Here is a 16171-nt window from a genome sequence, read left to right as displayed (position 1 = left end):
CTCGGATCTCGCTGACCCGGGTCCGACCTCAATGGTTTAGGCCATCTTACATCGGGGACACGCCCAATGGCCGAGACAAGTCCCGAAGTGCTAACGTTGAAGTTGTACTCCGAAATTTTTGGCGGAACCTTGTTACTGGCGGAACTTCCGGCATCGCTCCTAAACGAGAGTCCCCGACTGTTCGACGGGCGCTCGACCCGCTTGCTGCCCCGTCCAGAGAAATGGCTTGGACTCTCGATTAGTTTTTCTGACCTGACATTTTGTCTCTCCGAATGGGGATACGGCCGAAATCTTTCTTTTGATGATTCGTACTTCGTTTCGTATCCCTTCTTCGGTGCCTCGAAACCTCTATTTACTTTGATCCTTACCGGTGGGAGCTCGAATTGATCATCCTCCACCCGAATCTTTGACTCATACCGATTGTGGACGTCGGCCCATGTTACGGCCTCGTATTCTAGCAAACTTTCTTTCAATTTGGCCGAAGCCACCGAACTTAGCATGTTGAGGCCCTTTGTGAAAGCCTGCGCGGCCCACTCTTCTGGCACCGGGGGGAGTTCCATCCGTTCCCTCTGGAACCGGGAGACGAACTCTCGCAGTAGCTCGTCGTCCCTTTGGGTTATCCGGAAAATATCAGCCTTACGGCCCTGCACTTTTATGGCACCGGCATGGGCTCTGACGAAGGCGTCGGCGAGCATTTCAAAAGAAGTGATCGAATGCTCGGGTAGATGGTCGTACCACGTTAATGCCCCCTTCGATAGGGTCTCTCCAAATTTTTTCAACAATACCGACTCTATCTCATCTTCTTCCATATCGTTGCCCTTTATAGCATAGGTGTACGAGGTCACATGCTCATGCGGGTCCGTGGTCCCGTCGTATTTCTTAATATCCGGCATCTTGAATCTCTTCGGGATCAACTTGGGGGCCGCACTCGGAGGAAAAGGTCTTTGAATATACCTTTTTGAGTTTGGCCCTTTTAGCAAAGGTGGAGCCCCCGGTATCTGATCCACCCGAGAGTTGTACGTCTCGACCCTCTTTTCGATGGAATCCACTCGCTGTGCCAAAGTTTCGAGCATCTTCAGAACCTCGGTGGAGGATCCGGCCCCAGAATCATCACTCTCGACCATCCGTGGTTCGTTCTTTCCGATTTCCGCTATACCCTTAGCTTTCTCAGGCCCAGCTTCACCCTTTCCGCTCTGTAGTCGGGCAATCGCTAATCCTTGCTCGGCGATTGCCGCCCTTTGTTCCTGCAACATTTCAAAGATTAATCGTAAGTTAATGCCATCGTTCGGTGCGTCCGGTTCTCTCCGGCCATGGTCCCGGGACAATGTAACGGAATGATGAGTGTTTAGGGGGTCGGTCGCCGGTGGGACGGCGTTCTCTTGATCTACGGTATTTTGCCGGTTGAGTCCTTCCCTTGAATCAACGGGGTTCGGATCAGCGGGGTTCGGCAATGCCCGCAGTCTGCTCCCTTCGTTTTTCGCCACGATCTCGGCATTATTGACATGACCAGATTGCTCAACGTCAGCCATTTGAACCGTTTTCACAGGGATGGGTAGGGACGTTTTTGGCTTTGATGAATATGGTAGAAATCAAGTCCAAAGACCACTATTATCCTAGCCCCACGGTGGGCGCCAAACTGTTTACCCCGGATTCGGGTGATCAATTAAATTTATAGGTGGGTATAGGATATGTGTTTTGCTCTTGATGTGTACTAGGCAAAGTAAACAAAATATTTGAAGGTTAGCGATATATATAGGTTTGTGAGCAATGTATGGTACTTGACAGACGAAATGCGTTAATCACAATAGCGGGCGGCCTTGGCCGAATTAAATGATGAAAGAATTAGTATACAAGAGTTCCTCTATTACAAATGTTCTTGGAAAGTAAGAAGAGCCCAACCCCCTTAAGGAAGGTAGATATGCCCTATTTATAGCAGTGAGCCCATGGGCCTCATACAATAGGAATTAATAAAATACCAATAAAAAGGACAGCCCCTGCACGGATTTGGTGGGATGGGACTGACGGCGCCGTCTGACACACGCGTAGTTGGTGGCCGACCATGATGTGACACCACTAGTGCGCTTCAGCAACGGTCATAACGGACCAACGGATACACGGGCAAACGGTGTCCGGATCAACGGTGACGAACCCTCGGGTAGAGTCCCCGAACCATCGGTGGCACGGAGATCGGACCAAAGGGCGCCCCTGCTCAGCTTTGATCAAAGCGCTTATCCGGGAAGGTGTGACGCCCCTCGTGCGAACTCCCGGCCCTCTTCTTCCTCCGGTCCATAGTTTCTCCGGATATGACTCATATCCGGTTTCTACCGTATACAATGTCGTCGTCTTCTTCTTCTTCTTGTAGTGGCCAAAAAAATATAGTAAGTTTAGCTAGGGTCGGAAAAAAAGTTAAGTGTGGCTGCTGGGATTCGAGCCCAGGTCTCCACGGCCACAACGTGGAATTCTCACCACTAAACTACAGCCACTTATACACCTCTGTTGAGGACGCGATATAATGTTGTAAAGATTTAGGCTATGTAAATGTATTATTCTTATAGTCAAGCATGAATGTAATCCGTGTGTATGTACTCCCTAAATGGTAAGATTTTGATATGGTTATATTTCTCATCTTTACTCTCCAGTAGTTGTCTAGGTGCTTTCAAAGAGTTTACTTATAAACATCTTGGAATACTCTATTCATTAGTTTAAGGTTCTAGGTTAGATACTAAAATTATTTTTGATACTTTGGAACCGTGAAGGTGAGGCCAAGTGATTGAAGATTGAGCATTTCCAAATTCTAAGTTGCTAATTCGTGCAGTGACGTTTTTGATAGTTGAACCCCTAGTTTGATTGTATACAACTTGCAACCAAAATGGCTTCCAAGTGGATCTCATGATTTAGTGACTTTTATTAACTCCTTTTTCTCCTCAACCAACCAAGGGAAAATGCCTAATTTCTATTAGTTTCTCCTTCAATATTTTCCCTTCTCTAATTTAATCCTTGGTCTCTGAGTACTTTTCCCTTCCTAGTGAGCTAGAATATAGTCTATGTCCTCTTTTAAAACGAAATAAAGTAGGCCCTCGTATCGTTGGCAAGTGTTAAACAAATTAACATTAGATATAACTCTACTTAAAAATGTTAACTCATGATAAGATGAGGATTATACTCTTCAAAATTATATAAAAGTACTACTACTCGTTCAGTCAATTAATGTGGGAAACTGTAACAATTATGATAAATGGAGTTTGGTGAGCTTTCACAATTAAGGCAAAAGATAACAGTTAAAAGGGTCAATTAACAAGCCAATAGCGACCACAGAAGGCTTATTCGGAGTATTCTTTCATATGGATTTAATGTAATAGTCAATAGATATAAAATCGTTTCGAGAACAAAAAAAAAGGTAATGAAAAATGAAGGGGAAAAACAAGAACTATTGTCAGGAAGAAACTCAAAACTATATATAAAAAAAAGGTGAGAAAAATTAAGAGTTAACAAAGATATACTATTGACTAAGTGATCATTTACTTGAGTTTTAGGGAGGTAAGATTAGCCTATAAAAGCATCATCCATTCAGCTCGTGCAAGTTTGAGCAGATTAATGACTCGTTTATTTTGACCTGTTCAATTTGAATTACCCCAAATTAACACCAAGTTTAGGCAACCCCCAAACCCCTTTCTTCTTCTCATCTTTCCTCCCTTTTCTCCATCTTCTTCGTTTCAATCTGCTGTAAAAAAATTGAAGAGTCATTGCTTATTTCAAATTGAGTAGGTAATCTGGCATTAAGCTTATATTGTCTATCCTTAATGATTTAAATTAGTTTGGTTGGAGAAAATTGAAGAATATGATTGTTGGATTTGGTTGAACTAGAAAATGAACTTGTTGAAGAAGACAAAGTGAGTCTATTGATTTTTGATGGTTGAATCTAACCACATGAAAATTGTTAGGGTATCAGAAGGTTGTATACCAAATTTGGAGTCATTTGAAATTGATTTGGACCAATTTTGAAGAAAAAGGATGTGGTTAAATTTTTATACATCAATTTATGGCAATCTGTCTATTGATCAGGATTTGTGACAAGACAAGTTTCGCCCATCAATTTGAATGCGGCAAATTCTAGCTATCCTCAGGATTTGGCCAGGATTGAGATATTGTGACAAGGCAAATTTTGTTTATCGATTGAAATCCTTGACATCAAGATTTCGTTACCTAATGCCCGTTAAAACTTAAATAGTGACATCAAAACATCCTATCTTGTAACAAGTGCATTATTGTGACAAAAAACGAACAAAGAGTATAATTACTTTATTTTCTCAAGGACATATTTGCTTCATTTTCAAGGATAATTTTATACCAAAAAAGTAGACGGAGAACATAATTGCTCCAAATACACACTCCAATTAAGTGGCATTTTTGCACATTTTTTCCTTACAATCATTATGTCTATGTTTGTCATGGACCGCTATCTTTATGGGTGTGTCCTATGTCCTTAACATTCTAGCCATTATGTCCAAACAATTAATGGGCTTCCTTTGTGACCACCTGTTAAACAATGGACGGTGTGGACAAATTTTGGCGGCGCTTTCTCAATGCAAATCCCACTACACCCAATGCTTTCCCTTTTTGCTATTAAGGGAAAATAAGAAATAAGCTAGTATTGATTTGTTGAATATCTCAAAAAACCTCTAGTGTTGAAAGAATTTGAAAGATTCTCAAAGTTCATAAGAAATGATTTTTTGAGAAAACTTTGTCTATTATAGCAAAATTAAATATACTTAAGTAGGAGTATTTAAAAACCAATCGTTATTATGGACAAACATTTGAGATAAACAAGACTGTTAGGTTTGTCCGTAAACATCAAATATTTAAAGACCACTTTGTTTTGCAGAATAGCTCTAGTTTTACTGTTCTAGTAACCTTCTATTGCGCCATTTGCAACCTTCACATCTGTTACACCCCGGAAAATTTCGCGTTACCAAGACTATCGACGGCTTAGTATGAGCTCAAGGGAGAGCAAAGTTATACAAGGATTAGGGATGAAGATTATATTATCTGAGTATAAGAATATATATATGACATTTGGAGATCGTATGGAGTAAATCAGTTAACAAATTACTTGATGATAGCCCTCGTAACCATAAGTTAAGGTGGGGCCCACATGTCGGGGTTTTATAAAGGACATATGAAGAGATATATGAGTAGTACATGTGAAGTTTAGCAAGTCCTAAGAAGGACCCTTAAGCCAAATATGGGCATAAGCCCTCCAAAAGAATGATTTAAAGATACGTTTTCAGATGACCTAACTTGGAGGGGCCAAAACGCTATTATAAGCTCGGAATTTGGAAAAACACAAAGAATGAAATTTGTAGATAATTGAAAGAGATTTCCAACCATAGGTCGTGGGCCCTCACACCATATCGGGATCAAAATTTATGGTCATTCTAAGAGCAAGACCCTAAGCTGCCAAAATGGCTTCGTGGGCCCCACATGAGGAGGTCGGTGAAACCGACCTAGGAGGGGTATAAATACCCCCATCAACCCCATTTTTTCAGCAAAGTAACATTCTAAAAGGGTCCTAAAAGTCTCTCAAAACATCTCCCAAACATTATAGCCCATTAAATCAAGAATTTAACAAGATTACACCAAACCAGTCCGTGAAAGGTGATTGTTCTTGCTTCTACTTAAGTTTGGCGTTGGAGAAAGTTGATGTGGCTGAGTTTCTTCAAGTATAAGGTATGTTATTCATCCCATCTCTTATGTTGAGTCTATTTGAAGGTCTAGCAAGCCTTAAAAATGAAAATAGTTATGGAGGAAAGGTCATAAAGTATTGTGTCGTAGTTGTTGTGTTTATGGGTTGTTTTGAGCATGTTGTGGCCGTGTGGCTGGGCTGATTTACATGTATAGAGATGGTATCTAATGTTGCGGGTGTGTTGATGAGATTATACTCCTTGATTGGGATGAAAGGAAGTGTATATTGTTGTTGTATGTTGAAAAACATCGTGTGAGATGTTTATGGAATATATTGGTATAGATAATAGTGCTGTTGATGTTGGTATTGTTGTGGTTGTTGATTGGTTGCTGGATTGTAATTTTGGGCTAGGCATATAAACAGGGGAGATGCTGCCCGATTTTCGGCAGAATATAGAATAGTCTGATTTGAAACTTGGAACAAGTGTGCAATAAAAAGTCTAACGTTAGTGTAAATCCTCTTAAATGTAGACTTGCGAGCTCGGACGAATAAACGTAGCTAATAGGAGGTCGAACAGGTATGTTAAGGCTCGTCCCTTTCTTTCAAAGGCATGATTCCGATGTTATGGCTTCATAAATGTTTCCATATCTTTCTCGTTTCAAAGGTTAGATGTTTATACTAAGGCATAATTCCAATCCTAATAATTCATAGTTGTTTTCCAAATGTTCGTATTTTCTAAATCAGAGATTTATGGCTGTGAGCTCTTATGATAACCACGATGAACCTGTTTTCACAATCATAATGATGATGTCAAAGATGAGAATATTTTCCTACTTGATTATAATGATGATTCCGGGTTTAAAGGTTCGAAGTTTACGATTTTAATGGCGATATAAGAATGTTGAGCTATTTCTTGATTTCTCAATTTTATTCATGGATGATGACTATTTTTTTAAAAGATTCCAAAGTATATGAATTGCCGCCTTATCAGATTTATGATCTTATTCTACGTTCTCTTAATGCTATTCTTCATTGATAGTCTCACCTTATAATAATTATCCCTTCAAGGTGAGACAAAGCCATGATAATTATTCCATAATATAATCGGAGGTTACCGACCTTACGTCACTTCGAAGTATTTATAGCTTTTATTTGGCTCTCATGCATGCTTTATATATATATATATATATATATATATATATATATATATATATATATATATATATATATATATATATATATGTATGTATGTATGTATTTTCTCACACCGAGCCGCGCTATAGTCGGCCGGGTACGGGACCTATTGTGCAACCACTGATCAGTTGGTATTACACACCGAGTCCCGAAAGGGCCGGGTATGCTACACACCAAGTCCCGAAAGGGCCGGGTACGCTACACACCGAGTCCCGAAAGGGCCGGGTACGTTACACTCCGAGTCCCGAAAGGGACGGGTACGTTACACACCAAGTCCCGTAAGGGCCGGGTACGTTACACACCGAGTCCTGAAAAGGCCGGGTACGTTATGATGATGATATGTATGTAAGAAAAGTTTTTTTTTTTTAAAGAAAGCTAGCATGCATGGCATCCGCCCTAAGAGGCACTCATATGTACAGGTTACGCCTTTATTTTACGATATGCTCTATATTTCCTTTCGGTTATTATTCATACTTTACATCCCTCATTATGTTACTATTCATGCCTTACATACTCAATACATTGCTCGTACTGACGTCCCTTCTTGTGGACGCTGCGTTTCATGCCACGCAGGTGTATACAGATGAGTAGAGAATATTGCTAGAAGATGTTCCAGCTGGATTGACGAGCTCCATTTCCTTCCGGAGTGTTGCCGAGTCAGAGTATCTATGTTATGGTATCTTGATTGATGTTAGAGACTTTGCAGACAGAGTCACGTATATAGCATGTCAGTCTTGTAAGCGGCTCTGCAAGCCGATGTATCACTATGTATTATGTTACAAATTTCATATGATTACAGATTTTACCTGATTTGAGAACGACGAAAAGAATATTTTTGAAATGCTTTCATTATGCATTTCATTTCGTGATTTAAGAGTCCAGTGAGATTATGAACATAACGAGAATCAGCGGGTTCGCTCGGGTCTAAGTAAGGGGTCGGGTGCCCATCATGCCCTATCAGGATTGGGGTGTGACAACATCATCTCCTTTAGGTCCTAAAAGAAGCAATTGTGCATCAGAATTCTTTAAACTAGCCACATCTTCAATGGAAATATTTGGATTGACACTACAAGAAAAATGACCTTTAAGGAAGGAAAATCTGGTCCCAAAAGAACTATAGCCACGGGAAAAGGTTGGTCGCCACCCGTCGTAATAGCCTCCGCCGCTAAAGGTCAACAACGACGAGTTCATAAATCTAGTCGCAACATGTTTTTAACGACAGATAGAAGTTCTAGTCGTGAAATGTTTTTTAGAGACGACATATCTCGTCCTAATAGGCGATTAATATATCATGAAAAGTTATATATTTTCCGGTCGTAAACCTTTTTAGCGACCAGCCTTTAACTGGTCCTAGATCATCTTTTAAAACGAGGAGTACTAGTCCTTATTTAAGTAATTTTAGTGACTGTATATCTGGTCACCTATAGTCCTAAAGCATAATGTCACAAAAAAGTTGTTTTTATCAATAAATATAATATGAAATTGCTGTTGATTACAATAACACGGTTAACACTATATAATATATATTTATAAAGTTATTAATTACAAATAAACTGGTTAACATGTCATGATGTTAGTTTCAATACTTGCCCAACACCTTAACAAAAAACCTTAGCAAACATCCTGAGCCTATGATAATGTTATGCATAACATTCCTAGCAAAATATTAATGAGGTTGTGCATCTGCTAAACTTGCATCTCGGCTAGTAACATCGATCTTCAAAACCTGCAAATACAAAATTTTGAAATGATGATGAATAACTATTGCTAAAATAGCATATGTAAATTTTACGCTAGCAATAGTTAAACGGCTTACCCCAAAAGCAGTCTAAATTCATCAGGTGTTATCCAGCAACATCAAAAAGGCTACAGGAATATAAGAAAAGTTAATTAGAAAGGCTTTTGAATGGTAAATATAAACTTCGATTCGGTAAAACCCGGCATGGTAATTCGGGATTCACCGTCAAAGAGAGCAACTATTATGGAACAGTCAACAACATCACAAAGTTGGTATTTTTAATCACAAGAAAAGTTGCAATTTAACAAACCCGCGTCCAAAATTCCTCGTGGTAAATACAATATCAGTGGACACTTCTAAGAAACTATGCCAACTTACTTCAGAAACAACCTTAATAGCTAGCATTATTAAAGATTATAGCAACCAACTTAACCTAACAAGTATACACAATGACAAGATAAACAGAGATGCCACATTTTCTCCATTAATCAGATATATGTAACTGATGCAAATAAAGCCAATTCAGTATTCTTATGTTGTTCACTTAGCAGATTTCGTGTTACACCCCAAACTGTTAGTTGTCTAATAATGAAAACTAACAGAAGGGGCACGGAGGCAATTGCAAAAGATGCTAAGCGAGTAAACTGCCACAAATTAAATAGTTGAAGGGCCTCTAATGCTTCTCCCTGATACAAATAGTGTTATCACAAAAACCTTCATGTGCTACTATTTCAGATTGGGAGATAACAGTAAGTTGACAACATTTTACAGAATCAAGAGAAAGGAATTATACACATTTCAACAAAATTGTTTGAAAGAAAACATAAACAAGGTGCACGTGATTGGTTAAAAGGGGTAAAACACATAATTCATGACACTACAAGGAGCCAACAACCTATTTTCCCTCCATAGCGAGATAAAATTCAAGTTACTTAAACTATACGGTTGAAGACGTCTTTTGCAGAATTTTAGCAGAGAATATCCTTAATAGGTCTTTAGGTGATGTCCAAATATTTCACAAGCAAATTAGACCCTTAGGATATTAAGGTAGTTTCCATGGTAGAGTAGTTTTCGTCCTAGGTTTAGGACTAGTCTGAGAGTCTTTACATGCTCAAGTAATTTCTTTTTCAATGTTTTTAAAAAATTTGTTCATTGTTTCTTGGTTTTTGCTATTTCTTTACTGCTTTATGCAAACCTTATCTTACGAGGTTATCCATAAGGAGTTTTTAGGTGAAATCCTAAATCCTATTTCTTATTAACCACTGTTTACATAAAGAGCATGGACTAGCATTTCTGTACATGTATAAAGTTCAGAGAAATTGACATTGAAAACTGCTATACTCAAATCAATAAAATAAATTAAAAAGCCGGGTAGATTGTTACTAACTTGGTCAGCAGACAAAAACATTGGTCATTCAGTTGAAACGGGTGATGTTGTAGGCGGGACATTTAATTGTTGAGCAGTGAAAAATTCTTTCATTTTCTTAATTTCTTTCATCTCATCTTCTAAGGTAGACAAACGATCATGCAAGGATTTGTTTTCCTCTTGAGTTGAACGCAGCTGTCACGCCCCGAACCATGGCCTGGGCGAAACACGGCACTCGGTGCCTGACTACATGTGATCGAGCGAACCACATGACTTGCTAAATCATCATGGGGCATACATGAGCAAAAATATAACGTGAAGTGCATGATGAGCTTTTATAAAACATGGTAAGTCATAATATTAAACATAAGTACTTGGTTAAGTCATGAATGCGGACAATATCATAAATGAGCCAAACCGGCTAACCAACTCTGGAAGTCTATGCCACGACCCAACCCCGTAGGCCGTGACTAGTGCCCGAGTTGGACACTCATACACACCTGTTAACTATAATCATCTACAGCTAGCATAGCAAGAACTTATTTATATATAAAGGCAAGACGTTATTTTAAAGCTGTCGTATATATGCATATCAAAGCCACCTGTCTCCTGAGGAGTTACAACTTTCAGCAGTTTATATCGCACATAAGCCGGCAAGGCTGTCATATATAGGGGAACGTTCCAGTAATACATAAGCCGACAAGGCTACCATTATACACAGCATCCCAAACATATATATATATACGCAAGCCGACAAGGCAGCCACTACGAATGGGTACGCCCCAAACATAAGTCATGTCCATAAGAGTAACGACAGTATCATATGACGGGACAGGGCCCCGTCGTACCCTGAACAACATATATATACAACAAAAGGGATCTATACCACAAAGCTAGGCTCCGGAGCAAAGGAGCACTCCAAAATAGCTGAATAGATATCCTAGGCTGGCGGATCTCCGAAACGAGCGTCTGTACCTGCGAGCATGAAACGCAGCCCCCCGAAGAAAGGGGGTCAGTACGGAATATGTACTGAGCATGTAAAGCATGAAATATAGTAAATAGGATTATACTGAGACAAGGAGTGTAGGACCCAGTGCAACAACCAGAAAACCATAAGACTTACCTTTGAACATAAATCATATGCGTCAACATCATACCCATATCATTATAGAGTTTAGTAATCATAGCTAAATAATCATTCTGTATATAACCATATATAACGTTTCCCTGCCCTCTAGTGAGGGGCTCGGTAAATAAAATCATCATATACATGTACATATAACGTGTCCCGGCCCTCTAGTGAGGGACTCGGTGAATAATGATTATATGCCATCCTGGCCACCACCCCCATATCATCATGTCATCATATCATCATATACATATATATATATATATATAACATGTCCCGGCCCTCTAGTGAGGGCCTCGGTGAATAATGCAGTGGATCTGCGCACGAAAACATGTCCTGGCCGGGACTTAGTGAAGGATGTAACGGTAAGCACGAGCAGAGTAATAAGCAACCACATACATACAAAACATCTTTTGAGACTCATTAGATAAGTAAACCAATCAGCTCTCCAGTGTCAGGATAATAATCATAATAAGTTCTTTCTAAATGTCATCACAAACTATAACAAGGAACGTTTCAGGGATCATATTCACGTATCAAATTAACATAAGATAGCTTATGGGGGTCAAGTACAACTCTAATTATGGAATTCTTTAGGAGTAGAAACTTCTATACATCATATATTAGTCAATCATATAATAGGTTCGAGACAATAGCATCAAGGAATGAATAAAATCATAAGTCATGCTTGGAACTAGAGAGTAGAATTACCCCAAGGCTCATATTATATCTTACTTGCATCTAGGACATGCCAAAAGAAAGAAGGGATAGACTTTACATACCTTTAGCGTTTAGTCGTATTATAACTCGTACAAGCTGCCCAATAGTACCTTAACCTATATTAAGATATCAAGAGCTACGATTAAGCTACGAGGGAATTCAACACGTATTCTAACGTTAATAATCCCTTTTAACCAATTAGACGACGTTTTGTTCGTATTCAAACCAACTACTACCAATAAGCCAATATAGCTAGTCATGCATTCAAGTATCAACCCGAGACTATTTAAACATGACTCGCGGGGACTTCGGACAGCCCGCACATTGTTTAAAACAGCCCGACCAACATACCATACAATTCGCAATTTTCCAACTTCAACCAAAACAACAACAACACGTTTAGCAACATTGTCTATATAATCGCAAGAAACTATATTAACGACATACTAACTTCTACAACAGCCCATAACGACTTCAACTCCAATTTGTTTTTAACCATCAATATCCTCATTCTTATTATAGAACCCATGACAATAACAATCAACATTCAAAATAAATTTAACCCATCCTTTTTACTAAAACAGCCCACGGTTTGGACTGTTTTCCTATTCAACATATACCATTTCTTTTGCACTTCAAACTCACATATTCATTATGCATTCAATGCACCACAACGTCCATAACAACAACAACTAGAGCATTAAACAAATCAGTCCATTAATTCTCCTAAACCAGTCCCTACACGGCTTCAATACCAAACATACAAAATTCCAAAATTTTCATTCCTTTCATACACACTACAACATTCAAACCATCCTCAATACATGTACAAGAAATTTAAACATTTCTTCACATAAACCCATGCCACGGCTCACTTTAAAATTCAACAACAACAATCCAATATCTTCATACACAATTATTTATACACTCAATTCACATTTATACATATTCGCAATACATCCAAACTCATTCTAAATGTAAAAGGAGTGATCAATTCTTACCTTAACAAGTTGGTTTCTTAACCTTGCTAATCACTTGAATATCCACAACACTTTGAGACATTAATCACACTTGGAATTTCAACAAACTTTTTCCTCCACTGCTCGGCTAAGCAGTTCTGGCCGAGACCTCCCTCACTTCAACTTTTTCTTTTGGGTTTGCTTAGTTCTTGAAGCAAGTTCATGAAATGAACATTTCATGACTTGTTTAAGTATATATATATGGTTTCTAATTGTGTTACACGTACTTCCCCCCTTTGTTGACTCACCATTGCACTTAGTCTTATTATTTTTCTGATATTATTATTATTATTATTATTATTATTATTATTATTATTATTAATCGGGTGGGGCCCACACTCTTAATTAGGCTAATTAGTGATTAATTAAATCTTAGTCCCACTTAATAATATAATCATGGTATATTAATCCCAAATCTCCATTAATATTTCTATACCAAATAAAATTTATAGGCAACTTGTGACTTGAAACAAAATCGGAAGTTAAAAGTCTCTACCTCGTACCTTAAAATAGTCTTGTCTTTAACTTGTCGCGTTTAGCTTAAAATATCCCAATGTATAAAAATATGGGGTATAACAGTCTAACATGACATTTGTCTTGTCTATGAAGCCTCTAACATGAGTCTGAAAAACACGTAACATACTTGCTTGGACAAGGCCCCCAGCATACCTTTAGATGCAAAACTAAATAAAGAAAGACAATGTCTAAACCCTGAATGAGATGGGACTCACCAGTAAGCTAGTACATGCAGATCCTAATGAGCAGAGGCGTCATCCTGTAAATCCGTACTTGCATCGTGAAATGCAGGCTCCCGGGCAATAAAAGGGGACGTCAGCACATTGAATGTACTGGTATGTAAAGCAACTGAAAGAAATAACATGGGACATGAAATAATAATGATAAGAACTAAAACCTGGTCATGAACATGAATACACATATTTATATATAACATAGTAAAAATATTATAGGTAGGGAGAGCAATAACTTATAACCGATCCATGGTCTGGTGCTTGCGTCCCGCCAGCAGAACACTCAGTCCTTGCCAGGGAACATGAGATTTAATAAAATATGAAAGGATCCAGTTATTATGGGAGATCGTCCGAGACATGGGTGGAACAATCCTCATCCTACGGTGGCTACGTAGTTTCAGGCTATCTGAAGCCCTCCTCGGTAATTAAAGCAACTCCCAAAAATATGAACATGTAAAATAAGTGGCACTTGCTACCCATGGTTTTCATGAATATAACTTGCTTGTACATGAATATCATGAATTATAGCTTGCTTGCATGAACTTGTAAAGACATGTATAGTATTTTCTTGAAATTGCATAATATATCATAAACTAGCATGCATGAACCCATGGAATGAGATATATGGGGTTTTCATAGATTACAGATAGATTCTTAATAATCATAAAGAACTATTAAGAACTCAACGATGGAATTATAACAATTCATAGATAATATGATCATGGACACAGACCTAGGGTTATCATGAGCATGGTATAGAAACCCTAGTTTTCGTAAAGAATCATAATTTATGGATTATGAGGCGTGGGGAAGAAAAATGATGTTCCCACACGTAGATAGTAACTCTACATACCTTAGTCGCTCCAAAACTTGAATTAAAGACTTGAGCTTTGAAGAAGATTTCCGATGTTATATCCCGTATTTTGCATATTCGGAAAATTTGAAATAATTGTGACTAGTAAGAGATAAGGCAATATTTTGATTCTGTTTAATATATATGTTGTTCATGAAAAATATTTATGCAGAAATATGGAGGAAGGCTAAGGGCAAAATTGAAATTTTGAAAATTAGTTTCATGAATTACAAAATATTAACCAAAAGTAATTGGGCTTGGAAAAAAAAAGGAAAGGGCCCAAGAGGTGGCCGGCCATAGGGCAATGGCCCAAGGCCCATGTGGAGAATTTAATCCAAGATTAAATAGATAAAAAGGGCCACCACTTATTCATCATTTAGAACTTTCAAGAGAAAAGAAGAAGAGAGCAAAGAGGGACAAGAAATTCGGCCAAAGCAAGAAAGAAAGAAAAAAATTTGGAGCCTTCAATCTTTGATCCAAAATTATATTTTTCTAGTATTATTACTAATTCAAGGGTCCTCTTCAACGTGGTATAATTATTTAAGCAAGAAAACCACTCTTGGTGGCAAGTGGAAAATTGAAGAAAAGGTAAGAATTTCTATTCTTTTACATGTTATGGAAGATATATATATGTTGTAGTGAGTAGAATTGAATGAAAATCATGGAAATGTTATGTGTTGTGTGTGGGCCGTGTGGGAGTGTTGTGTGTGTGTGGCCGTGTGGTGTAAATTGGTGAAGGGAAGATGAGTTAATTTTATTCAGCATGTTAGTTGTGTTGTTGTGGCCTTTATGACGTAAATGAAGGTTTAATGGTTCAAGTCGGCATTGAAATTTGTTGTGGCTTGTTGTAGGAAAATTAATGTGATTTTAATATGGTTTTATGTAATTGTGGAAATGGAGTTGCTAAAGTGTGCATTGTTGTTGTAGTTTATGAATTTGAAAGAAGAAAATGCGTCGTTGTAGTTCCGTTGCATTTGTGGAGGTTTCGGGTGGAGTATGGTGTTGGTGGAATTGTTTGAATATTTTGTAGATTGTTTGAAATGCTCTTGAATTGTGTTTGAATGATCTTGGATTAGTAATGAATATATGAGCGTTGATATTGACTTGAATGTACGTAGTTGAATTGAATGTGATAAGCTACGTAGAGAAGAAGGTTACTAATGTTAGAATGCGCTTTAAATTGATTCTTGATGTTATTAGTATGGTTGTTGGTATTGTTGGTATGGTTGTTGATAAATTCGGCCGAGTTAAATTCTCGGGGATGTTGAATTTACAGGGGAGATGCTGCTGAAATTTCTGTAGACAAGTACTAGTTAGAATTGAATTTCTAAGTACTTGTAGCTAATGTTTGGTAATTAATAACGTTATTGTAGATATCGGGGAGCCTAAGACTTGAGTCGAGATTTGTTTAGCGAGCGATCGAGGTATGTAAAGCCTACCTTTTCTTCTTTTGGCATGACCTTTGTGAAATGAACCAATAACGTATATGTATGCTTCTAAAGAAAATCTTATTCTTAGAGCCACTAGGATGACTAATATCTTTGGCTTCCATAAGCTATTCCATATGGCTTGATACGTATTTATGATGTTCGAAGATTCTAGTTGTTATGTTTCCGAAGGTTGTTCGAAAGAAAATCGAGATGACTAAAGTCTTTGATGAATACTTTGATACGCTAATATGGTCTTAAAGTTTCCATTTGATTTGATCCATAATGTTATT

The 16171-nt window shown here is 38.2% G+C and overlaps 1 non-coding gene across 1 annotated transcript; it reads right to left on the bottom strand.

Moving 5' to 3' along the window:
- Positions 1-2411: 2411 nt before the first annotated feature.
- Positions 2412-2483, bottom strand: TRNAH-GUG (transfer RNA histidin (anticodon GUG)). The gene has a single exon. It is a non-coding gene; the product is annotated as a tRNA-His (tRNA).
- Positions 2484-16171: the final 13688 nt, after the last annotated feature.

Source organism: Lycium barbarum, chromosome 12 (genome assembly GCF_019175385.1).
Source record: "Lycium barbarum isolate Lr01 chromosome 12, ASM1917538v2, whole genome shotgun sequence".
Classification (NCBI taxonomy): domain Eukaryota; kingdom Viridiplantae; phylum Streptophyta; class Magnoliopsida; order Solanales; family Solanaceae; genus Lycium; species Lycium barbarum.
The sequence above is the reverse complement of the archived record's forward strand: the minus strand, read 5'-3'. Positions and strand labels throughout refer to the sequence as shown.